Here is a 20,497-nt window from a genome sequence, read left to right as displayed (position 1 = left end):
GCTGTAAGTGTGTCTGTGTGTGGAGCAGATCTGGAGGGTGGCCTTAGTGGGCGGGAGAATGACAAGAAGGGCCCTCCCCAAATGCTCAGGCCTCATCTGTTGTGGAGCAATAGAAAACCAGCAGAGAGAGGGCTGGATCTCCAGGAATTAGTGCTGGAACCCAGGGCGTTAGAGCAGGAGGCATGGTGGGCAGCATCTGCTTTATGTCCATTATTATCCAGATGCGGGAACCCTGCACAAAGGCTGATGAGAGATTTACTCCACAGGAAGCAGCTCCTTGCCATCCAATCCAGGGACTAAATGTCTGTTTCCTGGTAGAACAAAGGAAGTCCTTGTTACCCTCGGTTCCAGCACCTTAGCCCTGCACTTGGGGCACATGGCTGCCCTCAGGGCACTGCCTCAAGTCTTTGCCCACCTGTCCAAAGGGATCATTTTATTTTTGAATTAAATGGCTGCCCTCAGGGCACTGCCTCAAGTCTTTGCCCACCTGTCCAAAGGGATCATTTTATTTTTGAATTAAATAAACTTCGGTGGGCTGCTCATTCTCTGGCTTCTGCCAAAACACTTCCTATCAAGTCAGTAATGTGTGACTTCTGATAAATTTGCTTTTTAATGAACTCATCACTTTAAAAAACAAAGAAAGGAGATCATATCTGGAGAATTGTAAAGGCTGCAACAACAAAGACTTTAGTCTCATCATTCAGAGAAAGCTGCCATTCGGTTTTTCTGAAAGTTCTTTAATGAACGTATATACCATATTTTTTAATTAGTAGGCTTTGCTTTTTGGGAGCAGTTTTAGGTTTCTGGGAAAATCGAGTAGAAATGCTGGAGAATTCCATATTCTCTCTCTCGCCTCCCCCACCCCACCCCCACACACATGGTTTTGCCTACTACTAACCTCTTGCATTTTTGCAGTAGACTGGTAATAACTGACGAACAAAGGTTGGTGCATTATCGTTAACTAACATCTATAGCTTACATTAGGGCTTACACTTGGCGTTGCGCAGTTCTGTGATTTCTTAACAAATGCATAATACTTTGCATCTGCCATTAAAACGCCACTCAGAATGGTTTCACTGCTGTGAAACTGCGTCACAGCCCATCTCTTCATCCCTTTGAATGCCTGGCATCCACTGGTCTTTTTTGCTGTATATATAGTTTTGCCTTTTCCAGCATGTTTGGAAAGCGATTGGAAGCATAAAGTACGCCACCTTTTCAAACTGTCTTCTTTCACTCAGCAATATACCTCCACACTTTCTCTCCCTTCTTTGATTTTAATTAAGCATTTGATATGACGCCTTGTTCTTTCCTGTAGTATCCTGTCCATTATACTTACCTTCTTACTTTTTTTAAGGCCATACTCAAAATACCACACTGCTTCACGTGCCGGCCCCTTGGAACCAAGTGTTCCTGATCTGACCTCTCCTTCCTTTTAACGTTGTGGTCATTCATTTCTTTTATCTCAAACCTGTAATTAATGAATAAATTGTTGCCATTATTATTTTGAACAAACCCTTATTTGTTAGATTAAGAATAAGAAAATTAATTATTTTTACCTTCATTTCTCCTTCTCCAGTTCTCTTCCTTTCATCGTGCAGGTTCAAGTTGCTTTTTTTTCTCTGAAGAACTTCTTGTGACATCTCTTGTGAGGCAGATCCATTGACGGTAAATTCTCTCCATATTTGCCTATATGAGAAAGCTTTATCTCTCCCTCATTTTTAAGGAACAATTTTGTTGGATACTGATTCTAGGTTGAATTTTTTTTTTTTAATTTTAAATATTTCACTCCACCCTCATCTTGGTTGCATGGTTTTTGAATAAGAATCTGGTGTAATTCTCACCCTTTGTAGGTAAGGTGTTTTGTCCCTCCAACTTTCTGCAAATTTTTCTGTCTTTGATTTTCTGTAGTTTTAAATATGAAATGCACAGCTGTAGACCTTTTGGTATGTTTTCTGAATGGTGTTCTCTGAGATTCCTGGATCTGTGGCTGACTGTCATTAATTATGAAAATTTCAATTTTTATTTTACTATTCTTTTTTTTTTTCTCCTGCTAATCCTGTTACGCCGTATTATATTTTTTACAATGGTGTTACAGTTCTTGGGTACTCTATCTTTTTCATTCTATTTTACTTTTCTTATTTATTTATTTTTTGAGACAGAATCTCACTATGTTGCCCTCGGTAGAGTGCTGTGATGCCACAGCAACCTCCAACTCTTGAGCTTAAGCAAGTCTCTTGTCTCAGCCTCTCAAGTAGCTGGGACTACAGGTGCCTGCCACAGCGCCTAGCTACTTTTTGGTTGTAGTTGTCATTGTTGTTTAGCAGGCCTGGGCTGGGTTCGAACCCACCAGCTCCGGGGTATGTGGCTGGCACCTTAGCTGCGAGCTACAGGCGCCCAGCCTCTATTTTACTTTTCATTTAAGATTAGAAGTTCCTATTAACATATCTTCAAGCTCACTAATTCTTTCCTCAGTATATCCAGTGTGCCGAAGAGCTCATCAGAGGCATTCTTCATTTCTGTTTTTATTTTTCGATGTCTAGTATTTCTTATAGAGTCTTTCTTAGAGTTTTAATCTCTTTACTTACAATATCCATCACTTCTTGTATGTTGTCTCCTTTATCATTACAATCCTATTTACTTATTAATCATATTTAAATTCTCAGTCTAATAATTCCAAAATCTCTGTTGTACTTCAGCCTTGTTCTGCTGCTTATTTTGTCTCTTCTGGCATAACTAAAATTTTGTACCCTTGGAGCAGCAACTCCTGTTCCTCTCTCCTGCCCAGCCCCTATCAACCACCCTTCTACTCTGTGTTTCCACCAGTTTGGCTATTTCAGATACTTCAGATAAGTGAAATCATGCAGCATTTGTCCTAGGATGAGCTTATTTCATTAGCATAATCTCCTCCACTTCAACCACATTGTCACTTATAGAAGGACTTTCTTTTTTTAAGGCTGAATTCATAGTCCATTATACACACATACACACGTGCTCGCACATTTTCTTTATCCATTCATCTGCTGATGGACTCGTCAATCATTTCAACATCTTGACTATCCTGAGCAATGCTGCAGTGAACCTGGGAGGGCAGACATCTCTTTGAGACACTGAGTTAAATTACTTTAGGATATATCCAGAAATGGGATCACTGGATCCTACTGCAGGCCTGTTTTTAACTTTTGGAATACCTTTCATACTATTTTCCATAACTACTAAAGCAGCCTATGTTTCCCCCAGTAGTTCCCTAGGGATCTTTCCCCCCACTCCATCACCAATCCTTGTAATAATCACTGGATATTTTGATAATAGTCATTCTACCAGGTGTGAGGTTAAAGCTCGTTGTGGTTTTGATTTGCATTTTCTCGATGATGAGTGATGTTGAGCATTTTTTTCATATATCTGATGGTAATTTATGTGTCTTCTTTGGCAAAATGTCTGTTCAAGTCCTTTGCACATTTTTAAATTGAGTTACTTTTATTTGCCTTTTCGGATTTGGGCTCTTAAAGGGGGGTTGCTATTGATGTTCTTAATATATTTTGGATATACCACCTTATCAGATATGCAGTTTGCAAATATTTATCCTATTCTATAGGTTACCTTTTCATTTTGTTGTTTCCTTTACTGTGCACAGACTTTTTAATGTGATATATTTCCCTGTAGAATAAAAAGGCATCGTGTTTTCATCAGACATTTTTGAGGTCAGTGTGGAAATCTGCTCTGTTCCTCTGGGCTTATATGAAGTCTTTTTTGTTGTTGAACCCACAAGAAAAAGAAATAAGGAAGTGGAAAAGAGAAAGTGTAGTAAGCAGTTACTTACTTGTGAGTCTAGTTTTGCTCTCATTGCCTATGTCTGTGGTGTTATATCCAAAAAAATCATCGCCAAGACCAATGTCAAAGAACTATTTCCCTATGTTTTTTTTTTTCCCAAGAAGTTTTATGGTTTTGGGTCTTTCATTGAAGTCTTTAATCCATTTCCAGGGCATGTCTGTGTGTGATACAAGGGTCCAGTTTTACTTTTTTGCATGGGGATGTTCAGTTGTCCCAATGCCTTTTGTTAAAGACACTGTCGTTTTCTCGCTGCGTGTGCTCAGCACCTTATGAGGATCAGTTGTCCACATACACAGCGTCTTATTTCTGGACTCTGTGTTTTGATCCACTGAACCTTGTGGCCGTTTTTAAGCCTGCACCTACTAGTCTCAATACTCAGGTTTCCTAATGTATTTTGAAATCAGGAAATGTGGTGCTTCCACTTCTGTGCCTTCTCAAGATTACTTTGGCTATTCACTGTCTTATTGTTCCATATGACTTTTAGGATTCCTTTTTCTATTCCTGTAAAATATGCCTCTGGGATTTTTGACAGAGATCACATTGAATCTGTAGATCACTTCTTCATATGAAGTCTTCCAATCCATGAATGAAAGACACCTAATTTTGACAATTGTATAAACCTGGAAGTGGAATGAGCTTGTTTTGTATATGTATGCACATCTATGATTATTTGTATAGAACATTTTCAAATATTTTTATGAGAAATCAAAGTTAATGTGTGTAAAAACTTACTGAAAAAAAAATGTAGAAGAAATGGATCCCTACATCCACCTTCAGGCCTGTCCATGTCCTCCTAACTGCCTCTGATTAATCCTGTTCTTTCCCTTCACTTTCCCATGTGCCCAAAGCCTTCTAATCCCCATAGCCTTGGATGGAGCTCAGAGAACCCTGCTGTTCACTGTGCCCTGTGTGGAGGGGATGATTTCTAGCAGAGATAGGGAAGATGCTCACTCTTTCCTCCTGCTCCTTCACCTCATTCTTAGTAGCAGAAAGAAAGTGTCCCTTTCCAAAGATAGTTACCTCCCTATCTGGAAGGAAAATTACAATAAATGTGGACATCTACAATATGTACATTGTACAGCCCTCCAAATAAGCAGTGGCTCCTTAGATGTGTTATCGTGCACAGTAAAATCCATACAGCCATGGACAGTGGGAGTTACCTGTTTTCCCCTAAAAGAAGAACCCTTGTGGGAAACAGCTCAGAGAAGTCTCAAAAGTATCCCCAGGGCTCAGTGTTGTTTTCTTCCCCACCTCAGTTTGTGATGTTCATGGAATAAAGTCCTTGCACTTTATCTTCTGACTGACACTAAGAACAGGCTGATCCACAACACCTCTAAAAAGTGGGAAAGTATCACAACAGTAGTTCTTGGAAATAGATGTCTTTTGCCTGTCTTTTAATGCACATTATTTATTTACGGGTACTTCTTCTTCTTCTTTTTTTTTTTTTTTGGTTACTTCAGTATATTATGGGGATGTATACGTTTGGGTTACATGGTTTGCTTTTGTTGTGGGTGTGCCCCTCACCTGGAAAATATGAAATGAACCCTGTTCAAAGTCCCCTTTGGGTGGGAATTTACTCGTCCTCTCCCTCCCCTCCCCCCACCTGAATTTCGTGGAGTTTCTCTCCCCCATGCGCACATAGGTGTTGAGGATCTATTACTTTAAATTTGCCACTCAGCACATGTGGGGTTTGTTTTCCATTCTCACAGTAGTTCATTTAGGAGAATGGTCTCCAATTCCTTCCAGGCTGTTAAGAAAGATTAGCATCTTCTTTTCTTTTTGTGGCTGAGTGGTCTGTTCCAGGTGTGCATGCACCACATGTTATTAATTCATTCAGGTATTGATGGGCACTTGGGTTGTTTCCATGTCCTTGTGATTGTGAATTGCGCTGCTACAAACATTTGAGTGCAAGTGCCTTTTTTATAAAATGTCTTTTTTTCTTTTGAGTAACTCTCTAGTAGAGAGATTGCAGGATCAGGTGGCAGATCTACTGTAAGTTCTTTGAGGACTCTCCACACAACCTTCCATACAGGATGAACCAGTTTGCAGGCCCCCATCAGTGCATGAGTGTTCCCTTCTCTCCACACCCATGTCAGCATCTGTGGTTTGGGGAATTGATGATATGAGCCATTTTCACTGGGGTTAGGTAGAATCTCCTTGTGGTTTTGAACATTTTTTTATGTGTCTATTTAGAAAAGTTTCTGTTCATGTCTGTGCCCAACTTTTAATGGGGAATTTGATCTTTTCTTGTTGATTTACTGATATCTGGTTATCAGTACTCTAGGACTCATTATTTCTTTAAATAGGAAATAATCATTTAACACGACCCAAGCTGCATGTCATATTTTTATTTAAGTAAGAATACTAAAAATATAGCACTGACTAGTAGTTACAAGGAAGAAACTTGGTGTTGTGCCAGGTGACAAGAATATAAACATGGACATGTACTTCTAAATACATAATAGATAGCAAGCAAAGATTTATCCCTAGGAAGTGGAGATTAGACAAATGACCTCAAATACTTTCAAACATTTTATTTTGATTGGCCACAAAAAACAAACATAATTTCCCCAGGCTATAAAAAATTAATTTTATTTATTTCATTTATTTATTTTTTGTACCTAAATGATGAAAAACATTATTCTGCATCAAGGTATCTGGAAAATGAAGCTGCATTTGGGGCACATTATAGATGAGGAATGATCCATATATGGTAACACAAAACTCAATTACAGAATTATTTCTTAGCTAGGATCAGATACTCCAAATTACCAATGCTTAAGTAAAAGTAAAATGATTTGCCACACTGAAAGGCTAGAAGTGAAATATGACAGAATTTAAACCAGCATATATAAAAATTAATAATTTTAAATTTGAGGGTATAAAAAAGTTAGTAAAGAAATCCTGTGAAGAATGGAATACACTTGGAGGAGGACAGCTGCCGAGCTCCACAGAGGAAACTAGTTCTTCCCAAGCACCTTTGAAATATGCATTCAGGAAAACATGAGATTGTGTAAAAAGGGATGGCTAATGGCCTTTTTGTTATTTTTATATGTGAAACTAAGGTCTTGCTAAAGCCAAGCAACCAAATAACTGAGTATTTCCAGACTTTCATTCTATGTGTGTATCTTTTCTTTGCTCATCAGTATATGATTAGCATCAGGGTGCCAGAGTTGGAAAGTGAATTTGGAAGGTCTTTGTACCACTGAGGTGCCCTTGCTCCCTCCTGTAGGAAGTACACACTTTGTTCTCATGAACATGTATGACACAGCCATACACGGGGATCTCCTTCTGAGAGTCAAGATTACTCTTGATATAATATTCGCATTTCACATGAAAACACTTACTTCAAGTTTTGGCGGACATACTTCTTTGTTTTAATATGGAATCATCCTTTTTATTACCTTCCCACACATAGGGTTTTGATTTAGAAAGCTTTTCCACTCTCATTCAACTTTAAAATCAGTAACAATAACAACAACAAAAATTAGTCACCAGTGCCTTCCTACCACCCATGTTCAACACATCCTCTCCTAAGTGTTCACCAAGAGAAAGATGTCAACTCACCCTCTCCTTGATTCTTCTCAGTTTCTGTTAACAGAGGAACTTACCCAATTGAGGGCATTAAATAGCACAACAAGGTTTTTTCATATGATTTATAATGATCACAAACTTGTTGAGTAGAAGTTATAATCATCTCTCTAAGGTTATAAACCTTCAGAAAGCCAAAAGTTTTAATTACTTCCCTTCATTCAAACAAGAACAAAGGGGGTGTTGTTGGATCTGATACCTGCACTGGCAATGCTCAAATCCCCTCTCCAAGAGAAAAGCACTCTTGAGGTGCCAAGTAATTCCAAACACTAAAAACAAATCTCCTTTTGGAAGTTTAGAAGTCCACATAGTAAGTGTACATATTTATAAGGTACAATGTAATTTTCCATACACGTGTATATTGTGCAATGATCAAATTTTGGTAGTTAGCATATCAAATGTTTATCATTTCCTTGTGAGGACATTCAAAATCCATCCTTCTATTCATTTTTATTTCTTTTTTCTACATTTTTTTGAGATAGAGTTTCACTCTGTTACCCTGAGTAGAATACCATGGCATCATAGCTCACAGAAACTTCAATCTCTTGGTCTCAGGTGATTCTCCTGCCTCACCCTCCTGGTAACTGGAACTACAGGCACCTACCACCATGCCTGGCTAGTGTTTTCTATTTTTAGTAGAGATGGGATCTTGCTGTAGCTCAGGGTGATCTTGAATTTGTAAGCTCAGGCAATCCACCTACCTCACCCTCCCAGAGGGCTAGGATTACAGGCATGAGCCACCATGCCTGGCCTCAAAATCCTTCCTTTTAGTTATTTTGAAATCTATCATACTTTTAGCTATAGTGATCCTACTGTGCAATAGGATGCCAGAACTTACTCCTCCTGTCCAACTCTACTTTGGTACCCATTGACCAGTCTCTCCTGGTCTCCTTCCTACCTACCCTCCTGAAACAACTACGCAGCAAAAATAATAATAATCTGATTTAAAAATAGGCCAAAAAACCCCTAATACATATTTCTCAAGAGAAGACATATAAATGGCCAACAGATCTGTGAAAAGAATGTTAGACATCACTAATCACCAGGGAAATGTCAATCAAGATGGCAATGCCCCCTCGCCTCAGCTCACGGGAGCTTTTTAGAACATAGGTGGCACATGCTCGGCCATACTGCTCTACTTCTGTGACAGTAAAGAGGCAACACAGCTTGGCACAAGATACAAAGCAGCTTGCTCTTCACTGCTCATTCATCCTGCCCTGAAATGGAGAATCTTTCCCATCTGCTTCTTACCTTTGTCTCACTGCCTCCTTCTTACCTGAAAATAGACTTTGCCTCCTGATCTCAGTCTAGAGTGTGAGATGGCTCTTTCCTTAGCTTGCCATTCTCAGAATGTTATTTCTTTTCTTATCCTGGATAATAATAATAATAATAATCAGTATTTATGAAGTACTTAGTATAGGCTGGAACTGTTTGAAGTGTTCTCCAAATTCGATACACTAAATCGTCACAATAACTCCATGAGGGGGTAATTCAGAAGGGAGCAAGCTTCAGGTGCAGCGACTTCACACAGCATGTCTGTGACGCATACCAAGCAGGCAACAGTGGGAGAGCCAAGATGCAGAGCCACGCAGTTGAACTTCAGAATCCCCACTCTTAACCAACGCTCTGCTGCTCTGCTGTGTCCACCCCACTCCTTTTTCTCCCGAACTGCCCTGCTCTTCTACCCTCCTCTCTTTCACATTCTCCTCTTTGGAGGGACATACCTCTTACTTTCTTCCTTGTTGATAGCTGATAGCTTTGAGTAATAATCAAAATATCTTGTAATCGTAAGCAAAGAGTTTGACATTGCTAGGGATGGGAAGTAGGGGTGGCATTGTAAGAGCTGACACCTATACCCCTCATTTGAATCTGGGGGTCTTGACTGGGCAGGGTCTTTATAGCAGTGTAGTGGGGCAACTCAGTCTCCTGTTTCCACATCCTACTCTAGCGGGGTCAGGGGAAGAGAAGACACATTCAGTTCTTCCCCTGATTTGTACTCCAACATTGTGTAGTGCATGGGAGAGGCATACGGCTTCCGGGATCTTTCTCCTCCCTCCCCACTCTCACCTTCCTTCTTTGCCTATGTTGTAACTGCAAGAAGGACTAGAGGAGTAGAGAGCATCTTCTGTCACTGGGTGCCTGGCCGTGGTAGACAGGTGCTTCCTGGGGACTCCTGGCCTGGTTCTCCCTGCTGCTACTGTCAAGACCCTGTGTGAACTGTGAACATAGTTCAGCTTGATTGAAGCACTTTCTGTTACTGGTGACCCCCTCAGAGAGGGGCAGTGTCACCCTCCTTTAGCCCTATGAATTAAACATTTCCCCTCTCCCTAGCTCCCTAACTGGTGGGATCTCAGCTTGCCTGGTCCCCTGGAATATCCTTACACAATGTGGAAAACACCTTCTCTGGTTTACTGTGAATATTTGACATTGGGTTTATATGAATAGAACACATCTATAATTTACTAGAAACTATAATTGATTTTTGCTGCTAAACTCAATTTTATTAATTCTTAAAGCTATAAGAGCTGTTTGGATTCAGTGAATGTTAAACATAGCAGAAAATCTATTGCTATTCAAAGGGAAATCGTGTTTCCTTTAGGCTTGCTACAAGTCTGTCTGTTGTAGCATATGTAATGAAAAGCAGTCGGTAGTTTATGCTGCATTTGTCCTGTGTGACTTAAGCTGAGGTCTCATTACTTGCAGAACCACATTTAATTAACCTTTCATTTTAAGGTCGAGAAAAATAAGATAGAAAGATGAGCTACCTGTAAGTGCGTGTCAGCATGATTGCATATGGGTAAACGTGCTGGGCTCAGTATGCAGAAAGAAGGTCACTCAGATTCTTTTTCTATAAAATAGGGATTCATAAGCTTTTTTTTTTCTTTTGAGATGGAGTCTCATTCTTTGCCCTTGGTAGAGTGCACTGGCATCATCTTAGCTCACAGCAACCTCCAACTCTTGGGCTCAAGCGATCCTCTTGCCTCAGCCTCCCGAGTAGCTGGGACTGCAGGAGCCTGCCACAACGCCCGGCTAGTTTTTCTATTTTAGTAGAGACAGGGTCTTGCTCTTGCTCAGGCTGGTCTGGAACTATGGAGCTCAGGTGAAGCCCCTGCCTCAGGCTCCCAGAGTGCTGAGATTACAAGTATAAGCCATCGTGCCCGGCTGTAAACTTGACTGTTTAAGAAAACTTTGTTTTGCTGAGCTCATGGTGACAAGTGGAATTGGTGGGGAGTGCCGAGTGCCTGTTGGTTTCGGCTTCTCTCTCGCCCATGTCCCTCTGCATTTTCCATTCCCTCTGGTCTTCTGTGCCCCTTCTTTAGGACGCGGCTCATAACCTTCCCTCTGCCACCTTTCCCTACCCTTCTGCCCACCATCCAGTGTAACGCTGCACCTCTCTCGCCCTCTTGTGTTCCTAGGGCACAAGTGAAATGGATTCAAGGCAACTGGGAACACACAGCATTGTCGGCAAAACCCCAGTCCTTTTTGAAAATGGCCTGCAGTAAATAATCTGCAAGAATATGGCAGTAAGGAAATAAAACTTAGCTCTTCTATGAAGCCAGACAGACAGAGGTCAGATTAAATGAAAAATCAACTTACCTAATTTGAAGAAATGGAGTTCATGTGAACACCTGTCATGCTTTGGGGATAAAGTACAAGATGCTATGTGAGATTCTACACAAATGGACTTGGAAATACAACTTATTCTGTTTTGTACTCATCCCAGGATTTTTTCAAAATTGTCAAGAATTAACAGAATTGAACCAAGAATTGCAGCATGTTGGAGTTTAAACTGTGCTCCTGTCTTTGGCCCTGTTTTTTCTCCTCCAGTGGGGAGGACTGATGCAGCATTGCCGAGGGTCATCTGGCCAGTTTGTGTTGGCTGTCTCAGAGGCATCTCTTACCTTCCCTGCACTTAATCTTACTTCTCTGACTGTGTTTTGTAAAATACAAGACCGATGGGAAATGTGCCTTTCTCCCAGTTTCCAGAGGCCTTTCTCATTCCCTCTCACCTTTTGAGAAATAGCAGGAAGGCAGATGACGATACTTAACTCTTATTAGACGTTTTCCCAAGTGCCTTGAGGTTTACTGGTGGCAGTTGGAAGCCTGCCAGCATAGAAAACGTTTTCCAGATTCTGTGTGAAATCAGTTACCATTTAAAAGACATTTCCTTGACTATGAGCTCCTCTTTCTCAATTCCCAGGTCTCTGACTTCCAAGATGTTTTTGTATTGCCTGTCTTAGCGAACACTGTCAAACTGACAATGTCTTCATCCCACCTGCTGGGCTCCTGCTTCTTTAGACATGCCCTGCCCTAGGTGTGACCTTGAGGTATAACTGTATGTCAGTCAAGACTTTCTTAAGCACTTACTGGATATTCATCTCCATGCCAAGCACTGTGCCAGCGTCCAAAGAAGAACTATGAAAGTATTCACAGAGCTCTCCATTTATTTTAGGTCAAAATTATTACAAAGTAAGAGCTAATTAAAGAACCATTAAGACATGAAGTACGAGAATAACGGGAGTAGAATATTACCCAGGAACGAAAAACTCATTAGTTTATTCTTTGAGAACGTTCACAGTGCAGCTGATAGACTATAGCCTGAAAGAATGAATAAAATTTGGTGAATGAGAAAGCTGGAAGAGGGATTTTAGAGGGAAGACAAGTGCCGGCAAACACTCAGGGGCGAGAATGACCGTGAGTCTATGACAGGCTGAGGTGCATACTGTGAACAGGGACGTGAGTTTGGATGACAGGTAGATTCTCTTTATCGTGAAGGGTTTATGCACTAAGCAGTGACACTTGGATTCAGCACAATGACACAATAAATAAAGAAAATAGTGCTACTCAAAGTGGGCCGTGGACCACCCACCTCGGAAGTTGTGTTGCACTGCTTAAAATGGCATGTTTTTGTCACCAGCACCATAATAAGGATCAGAACAGTTCTGTCAGCCCACACCACTCGACTGTGCTCCCATTATGGTCCACCCTTCCCCCATTCCTATACATGTGTTGAAATACAGAAAACTGTACATCAAATAATCAATTTTATTTTGCATTAATTTAAAACTCAAAAATAGATATAAAACCATCCTCACCTACAATAACAAATGTTTCCAGGCTCCGCATCATTTGTATTAAAGACAGAAACTTTGGCATTGAGCCTAAACATCAATAATTTAAAAAACGATTTTGCAGTGACGGAGAGAAACTTCACCTACTTAGATGCACACAACCTTCCCTGCCTCCTTGAGGTACAATTACATCACTATCTTTTGGGCTCTCCTTTTTCTTTGGTCCCTTCTTCAAACAACATACTTATGTTGCTGTTTCTTGCTGCATCATCAGTTCATGGTACTTTGCACATTTTTGATGAGAAATTCATTCTCTCATGTACCTTCCAGCACCGTCCAGTTCTCCCTTAGAAGCAGAACCTACATTCGTGTGGTCAGGGTGAAGGACACTTGAATTTCTTACTCTCATTATACTTGATTTGGATATGATTTGATTCTAAAAGCTAAACATTAAAAGGCATATTTTTATCACAAGGTGTAAGTACCATTTACTGGAGAAGCAAGGAAGTTGCCAGAATTACGTGACCCCTAGACTCCACGAGGGAGAATATGACTTATTAACACTTCACTTATTTTTGCCACTTTGCCACAATCCCCAAACCTTAGCTTTCATATGTGCAAGGTACTGGTCTTGGAGATGAGATTTAGGGGGTAAACAAAAGAGATAATCTCAGCCCTGACGGAACCTGTGTTCTGCTGGGTACAGGAAAAATGCATGAAAATCGAATGACTATAGATTTTAATGTCAGGTGGTAACAAGTGCTGGGAAGAAGAAAAGATAGAATTCACAGTAGGGTTATAGAGAGAAATGGGGATGCTGTTCCAGAGTGTGATTAGGGAAGGTCCTTGGGGGAGGAAGCCCTTGAGCAGCGTGAGGCTGTGAGGGCCAATGTCATCTGGAATGAGAAGAAGCGAGAACGAAGATGCTGAAGTGACAGCACCTGTCGTGTTTGACCCTGGGAAGGGCCAGTGTGGGGTGGGGGTGAGAGTGAGCAAGGAAGGAATGATAACAAGTGACGTTAGGTTGTGTGTCACCCACACCATTCAGATACCTATGGGCCATGAAATGGAATTTTGCTCCCAGTATGATGAGAAGCCATTGTATTTTGAGCAAATGAACAATACTTTCAGCTTTATGTGTTCGAAGGATTGCTCTGGATGTGATGTTTAAAACAGCAGGTTTTAGAAGCAGGGCAAGATGAGATGACCTTTGCACGAGTTTAGGTGGGGAAAGGAGGCCCAGCGAGGCTGCCCAGGGCACAGCTTTGGGAGACTCTTTCTCCCACGGCGGCTTTCCCTCTCTGGGTTGGCGTCGCTTTCCTGGTCTTCTGTTTCTTCAGCTACTGCTCCCTTCTCCTGGGCTTCCAGTAATGAGGACAGTTGTCGAACTCCTCATCAGCCTGAGAAGTGTTATTGTGTCACCAGATTTGTCCAATAATGGGGACTTGGTACAAAATTCAAGAATGGAGATAATTTCCATTAGAATGTTGAGCACATTTCTCTGTTGTCCTTTAGCATTTGGTGTTTGCTCAGGCTCGACAACCTTCTTTTCTCTACTTTCCAAATCCCATTTTATTTTCTTCTCTAAGATGTTTAGCATCACTTCACATGATCCATCTGGTAATGGATCTTCATACGGTCATTGTGCTGAGTGATTGGTGGAGCCTGTTAATTTGAAGAGTTCTGTCCATACTCATTTCCAGGAGCTTCTTGCACATTATTTCTTTGATAATGTCCATTTCATGTTTCCTCTATTCTTTGATTTGGAACTGCATATAGTTTGGCACTGAAGCATTTTATTTATCCTCTAAAACTTAATATTGCCTCTTCCTCCCCTCCCCCACTCTTTGGTCACTGTTCCATGCTGCGTGGTGGATTTTAATCTGACCTGACTGAAATCAAACTATTGGGAGGGCTCCCTTCCTTCTTGTAGGCTGTATGTGAAAATACATTCCCTTAGTTTTTCCGGCTCCTAGAGGCTGCTTGTATTTGTCAGCTCATGACCCCTTCTTCATTTTCAAAGCCAATGGTGTAAAGTTGCGTCTCTCTCTCTTTCTCTCTACCCCCAAAGCCAGGAAAGATTCTTTATTTTTAAGGACTCATGTAAGTAGATTGTACCTATCTAAATAATCCAGAATATTCTTCTGATCTCAAGAACCATAATCATAATTACATCTGTAAAATATCTTTTGCCATGTAAGATAACATATCCACAGTTCCAGGGTTTAAGATGGACTTCCCACGGCCCATCATTCTGTACATCCCAACTGTCTTCTAGAGATTTATTAGCATCTCTGCATATGCTAATATTCCTCTCTTATTCTTTTTGTAGCTAGCAGTGTGATACCAGATTTTTTCATGATTATTTTACTGTGGTTGTACGAGAAAAAACAGTTAAGTGGATGAGCTTAGTTTGGTGTCCTTGTTAGAGCAGCACAGTGGCTCAAGGTAGTCACCAAAATAATTGAAAAAAGCTAGTAAAATTTTAGCAAGAAAAAGAAATTTTATTAATGACGTACACAGCAAGCGGGGTTCTATCCTAGTGACTGCAGGCCCCATAGAAAGCTCAGTTTGGGGTTTTACATGTGACTTTGAGATGTATCAGCGGCTTCCTGGAAATTTCTGAGGGTCTTCATTAACTCTGTTCTCAACCCACCTGCCAGGTCTTCATCAGCCTCATTCCCATGATAGCTCAGGTCAGCTTGACCCAAAACAATCTGAAATAGCCTAACCATATCCATTGTCTGAGTTGCCCATATCTAGCTAACTGCCTAACATCTTGAATCAGAAGACTTTCCCCGGGAATTTCTTATATTTATTATTATTATTTGAAAACCACCATCATATAGATAGCGTCTTGACTAGGGGAATAATACAATGAAACTTGCTTCTTATTTTTAAAATGTGTTTTGTATTTTCGAAATTATGTAGCACTTGCATCCCTTTTAAAGAACTATTCTGTGCATGTAAACTTATTATAAAAGGAATTCCCTTGTGTAAGCTACTTAATTACAATTAATTCCATATATTAGGTCTGAGCCTTGTTATCAAGCCTTCTTGTATATCTCTAGCATTTAAAAGGACTCTTTACAGGTTTGAATGCAGACAAACTTTTTTCTATTTGTGTGTATGTTTATGTGTATGTGTCTATAATCTTGTGTATTTCTGGGGAGGTTGTATGTTAAAGTGGTATCAATTCTTTGGCTAGAGACACAAAAGTAGCCTTCAAAATACCTTTTAAATTTAAGAGGAAATAGGATTCATCATAAAATATTTAGTCTACCCATATGGTTTAATTATCTTAAATTTTTAAAAAGTTCATAATGCCTTTTAAATTTCTTGATAGAAATGATGTGTTTCCTGTAGTTCATTAAAACTTTAAAGTCCTCTAATCACTGGAATCCATTACTTTCCAAACTGTGTTCCATAAAACCCTACATTCCTGGGTGATGTTAGTAGTTCTTAGGAAGAAGTGTATTCTCTGTGCAATTAATTTGGGAAAATGATCCACTCTACTCCATTTCCCTCTTGAGTATTTTTAAGGTATATTAAGAAAAATTATTATGTGGCAAAACTAAACAAGCATTTTTTTGAAACCTTTGGTCAGCCCCAAATATTTTAAATATATTTGATAATGAAATTTTTTTAATTGGAGGATTATTCCTTAATAGCTCATGAGAAACTATAGTTCATAAACATAGTTTGACTGTCCTGTCTGCCCATTGCCTATATCTTTAATCATTTTGTGCTTTTTTAATATTTAGGTTTTATCATATACAAATACAATTCAGAGGATGGTTACCCAGACTTGGTTTTACAACTGGAAAGGAATTAGAACATGTGCTCAGAGGCGTGTGATCAGGCCCTGTGCTGTTCTTCCTCTGGCTCTTTGAGTAGCTGACATTAGTGTGGGGCTTCACTTTCTAGAGTTGTCTATCTGACAGCTCAGCGTGGAAAACCAGCTCCGCAGGTTTTCCAGGATTACTCTGTAGCCCACAGCCCATTCCCTTACTTATTCTAATTCTTTGCCTCTACAGAATGTTGATTTAGTGTCAGGGTACAAGGAAGAACAGAGGAGAAACTGTGGTGGGGCACAGAGCCCTTTCTGCTGCCTGATTCTCACCTGCAAACACTGCTTCATCTAGCTCAGCGAGGCAGTCCTCCAGCCTCTCTCCCGGGAGACCTTGTAGAAAGTGTTCAGAATCAGTTTTTTCAGTCTATATTTGTGTCTCATCTTACCTCAGAAATATTTAAGATTTTCAAAAACGCATAAATCATAGTCAGATGTTAATTTTTTTTTTTAAGACAGATCTGTCACTTGGGTAGAGTGCCATAGCATCATCAGAGCTCTCAGAAACCTCAAACTCCTCGGCTGAAGCTGTCCCCTTGCTTCAGCCTCCCAATAAGCTGGGTCTACAGGTGTCCACTGTCACAATGCCTGGCTAATTTTTTTGTTTTTAGCAGAGACAGGTCTCATTCTTTTGGGGGGTACCCTGGAACTCCTGAGCTCAGGTGATCTACCTCTGTCAGCCTCCCAGAGTGCTAGGATTACAGGTATGAGCCACCATGCCCACAGGTGTTAATATGACCTCCATCCTTACCATTATTTGGACCTAAATTTAGTGCAATATTTTTCAGAAACCAAGGGCAAACAGGCGGTCTGTATTCGTTAACAAGAGTTACAATATTTGCTGGATACAAACAAATCAGTTGTTCAAAAGGAATTATAACTATTCTTTGTACTAGAATTAGGGGCTTTGTAAAGAGAACACTTCAAGGTTTAGTCAAGAGAATTCTGCAAATTTGGCAAATTCATACAAAATTTTCTCCTCACATTGTTGATAAATATTGAAATTATCATACTTAAGCATGATTTGATCCCAATAATGATGTGTGTGTGTGTATGTGTGTGTGTGTGTGTAGGGAAAGGCCTAGTTATAATTCAGTACTAATTAGGTGTTCAGCTCTTGGCTGACCTTGAAGAGGCTGAATTCCCAGTACCCAAGTTGCTCTGAAAGTAGCAGATGCCAACAAAGCTTTGTTGAAGGTGATAATTATTCTTCAGAGCGAGAGCACATATTAAAAGACCCAGCTGAATGGTTTTTCTGCAGAGCTCACACTAGCTTATTCCACAGGCCACTTCAAAGCTGCTTTCCTAGATCCCAAACCTATAGGAATGGAACAAAATTGTCTGCTAAACAGGATGGTGAACCCATATTTAACAATCTAAATCTCCAAGACACAAGGTTGACTTTTCAAATATATTTTGTTAAATGTCTATCAATTTAACCCTCAAGCCTTAGTACTGTCTATTATAGATAGATGTAATATTTAGGAAAGGTCAGAACTCCCACAGAAGGGACAGAGACACATAATGGATAAGCACACTGACCCGTCATTGGGTTAGTGAGTGGCAGTGCTGGGACTTGAACCCAGGTCTGTCTGACTTTATATGTCATGATCTTAACTACTGTGCTGTGTAGAAAGAAACCCTGCTGGACTTGAACTTCATGCTTTCCCCTGCAAAGAAAGAGCAGAAAAGGTCACTGCAGACAGAAGAAGCCGTTACAACTTCACAGTCAGTAATTCTGGAAATTCAGGTGTTTTAAATCTGTTTTGATACTCCCGGGTCTCCAACTTTATTTCTGCTGTCGTGTGAGCTGGCTTTCCTCCATGCCAGCCTTTGTGTCCGGCTTCCGGGGCAGCATGCCTCACGCGCCTTTCGAATCCCAGGGACACTGACTTCCACAGGAGGCCTCACATCCTTTCATTTATTTTGTGTGCTCTCAGGTGGTGCAGAAGTTGATAGCCAGGTCCTCAGTTTTCTCTCCAGGGATTATAGGTGTTGAACTACTTTCATCTTTCTTCATCTGTGTATTTTTTTTTTAACTGATAACAGATCAAAAAGGCTCTGTGTTCTGCAGCCTCCTGTCTCCCAATCATCCCCTCTCATTCTAAGTGAAATGTTAGTTGGAACGTTGCACTCCTATGGTGGTGGTTAGATAATTGAAATTCATCGTAGCAGGGAGGAAATCAGTTTGGAAGGCTTATTTCTCTGCCAATTCCTTATTAGGATTTTGAACGTGGGTCTTCACTCATCAAGTGGGAAGAAGTAAAAGAAAGGAACAGGGATCCCTGGACTATCCCAGAGCAAAATGATGACACCTAACTCTGTAGTTCTGAGAAGTTCTGTTTTCCTTGCAGGCACCCCTCACCTTTGCTGCTGTTTAATGTTCTGTTTGATGTCAAGGGCTTCTGCAAAGCATCGTTAGCAAGCACTATTTGAGCTTTCTATGTTCAGTTGTTCATATTAATGTGAGGGCTTGTCAAACATCCCCCTTTTCAAACCCTCTAAGCGGGCTGACAGCCTGATCTGCCTCTTCTTCACTGTTCCCCGCAGGAGTTTCTCAGGAAGACACGTTAACAGGATGCATTTGTCAATGAAAATGATCTATCCCCTTTTTTTGTGAGAAACTTGGCTTAAAAGAATATGTTCTCCTCTGATAAGACTGGCATGAGCCAGAAAGAGAAAGTGTAATTTTAAAGTCTAATTTTCTGATTCATTGAATATAGTAGACATGGACCGGGGCACAGACTCACGATGTTAAAAGATTTGGAGGAATACGAAAGGCAGAAAGACAATGTTAATATTCTCTGTGTGTATATGCGATGGCCCTGGGATGGTAAAAGGATCATGAAAAGAAAAGAAATAGGTAAAAGAAGTAAAATGGAAACTAAGTTTACAAACCCTACGAAGTGTAAGTATTAGTTTCTAAATCCCCAAATTCAATTGCTTTTTTGGCTAACATCAAGATTCATAAAGATAATGATAAATTGCTGTGATTATAATGGGTTCTATGGATTTTAATAAAGAAAAAATACTCATATCATCAGGGACAGAAATAATATAGACTAATAATATATTAAAACCTATAATATGTAATGGAAAGCATTAATATATAAAAAGACTTTCTGACATTTTTTATTACTTTATAAGCTTACATTTTCAAAGTTAGCAACCAAGACTCTAACTTATTTAAATATATTAAAGTAATATTTTAAAATTATCCAGAAAAAGGAACTTTCTCACTAATCTGCATTTACCTTTTAATCATCAACTTTTTGTCAAATATCATTACTCAGTTAATTACTTTGTTAAAATTCCTTGAAATTGCTCTAGAGGTGCTGAGGCAAATAGAACATGTATGACATTCAATTTAAAAATTACCAGACATGGGCGGTGCCTGTGGCTCAGTGAGCAGGGCGCCTGCCCCATATACCCAGGGTGGTGGGTTCATACCCGGCCCCGGCCAAACTGCAGCAAAAAAATAGGTTGTGGCAGGTGCCTGTAGTCCCGGCTACTTGGGAGGCTGAGGCAAGAGAATCGCCTAAGCCCAGGAGTTGGAGGTCACTGTGAGCTGTGTGACGCCACGGCCTCTACCGAGGGCAATAAAACGAGACTCTGTCTCTACAAAAAACAAAAAACAAAACAAAAAAAAAATTACCAGACATATCTAGAGACGGGGTAAAGAGAAAAAACAGCAGAAAAGAACTTACCTAACATAATCCAGATATTGAAGTTACTAGACATGGAGTCTGAGATAACTATGGTTAATATGTTTAAGAAAACACATGTTAAGCTGAAATAATTCACCAGAGAATTGGAACATGTAAAGCCTAATGGAATAAAAAATCTAAAACTTAAAAATCACATTGATGGGAAGCTGAAAGTTAATGTATAGATTTATCACAACTGGTAAGATACAATTGAGGAAAAATAATTAATGCACTGGAGGATATGTCAATAGGAAATATGCAGACTAAAGCGTAAAAATTAAAATAACGGAAAATATTTATATAAAGAAACAAAGTATGTACAGACATAGTGATGTAAATATAGTTGGAGTTTCAGGTGCAGGGGGAGGGGAGGGGGAAAGTTTGTGGAAAAACATTACTTGAAGGGCCAATGAGTGAGAATTCTTCAAATGGACAGAAGGAATTAGGCA

Source organism: Nycticebus coucang, chromosome 9, assembly GCF_027406575.1.
Source record: "Nycticebus coucang isolate mNycCou1 chromosome 9, mNycCou1.pri, whole genome shotgun sequence".
Classification (NCBI taxonomy): domain Eukaryota; kingdom Metazoa; phylum Chordata; class Mammalia; order Primates; family Lorisidae; genus Nycticebus; species Nycticebus coucang.
Note: the sequence above shows the minus strand (reverse complement) of the source record.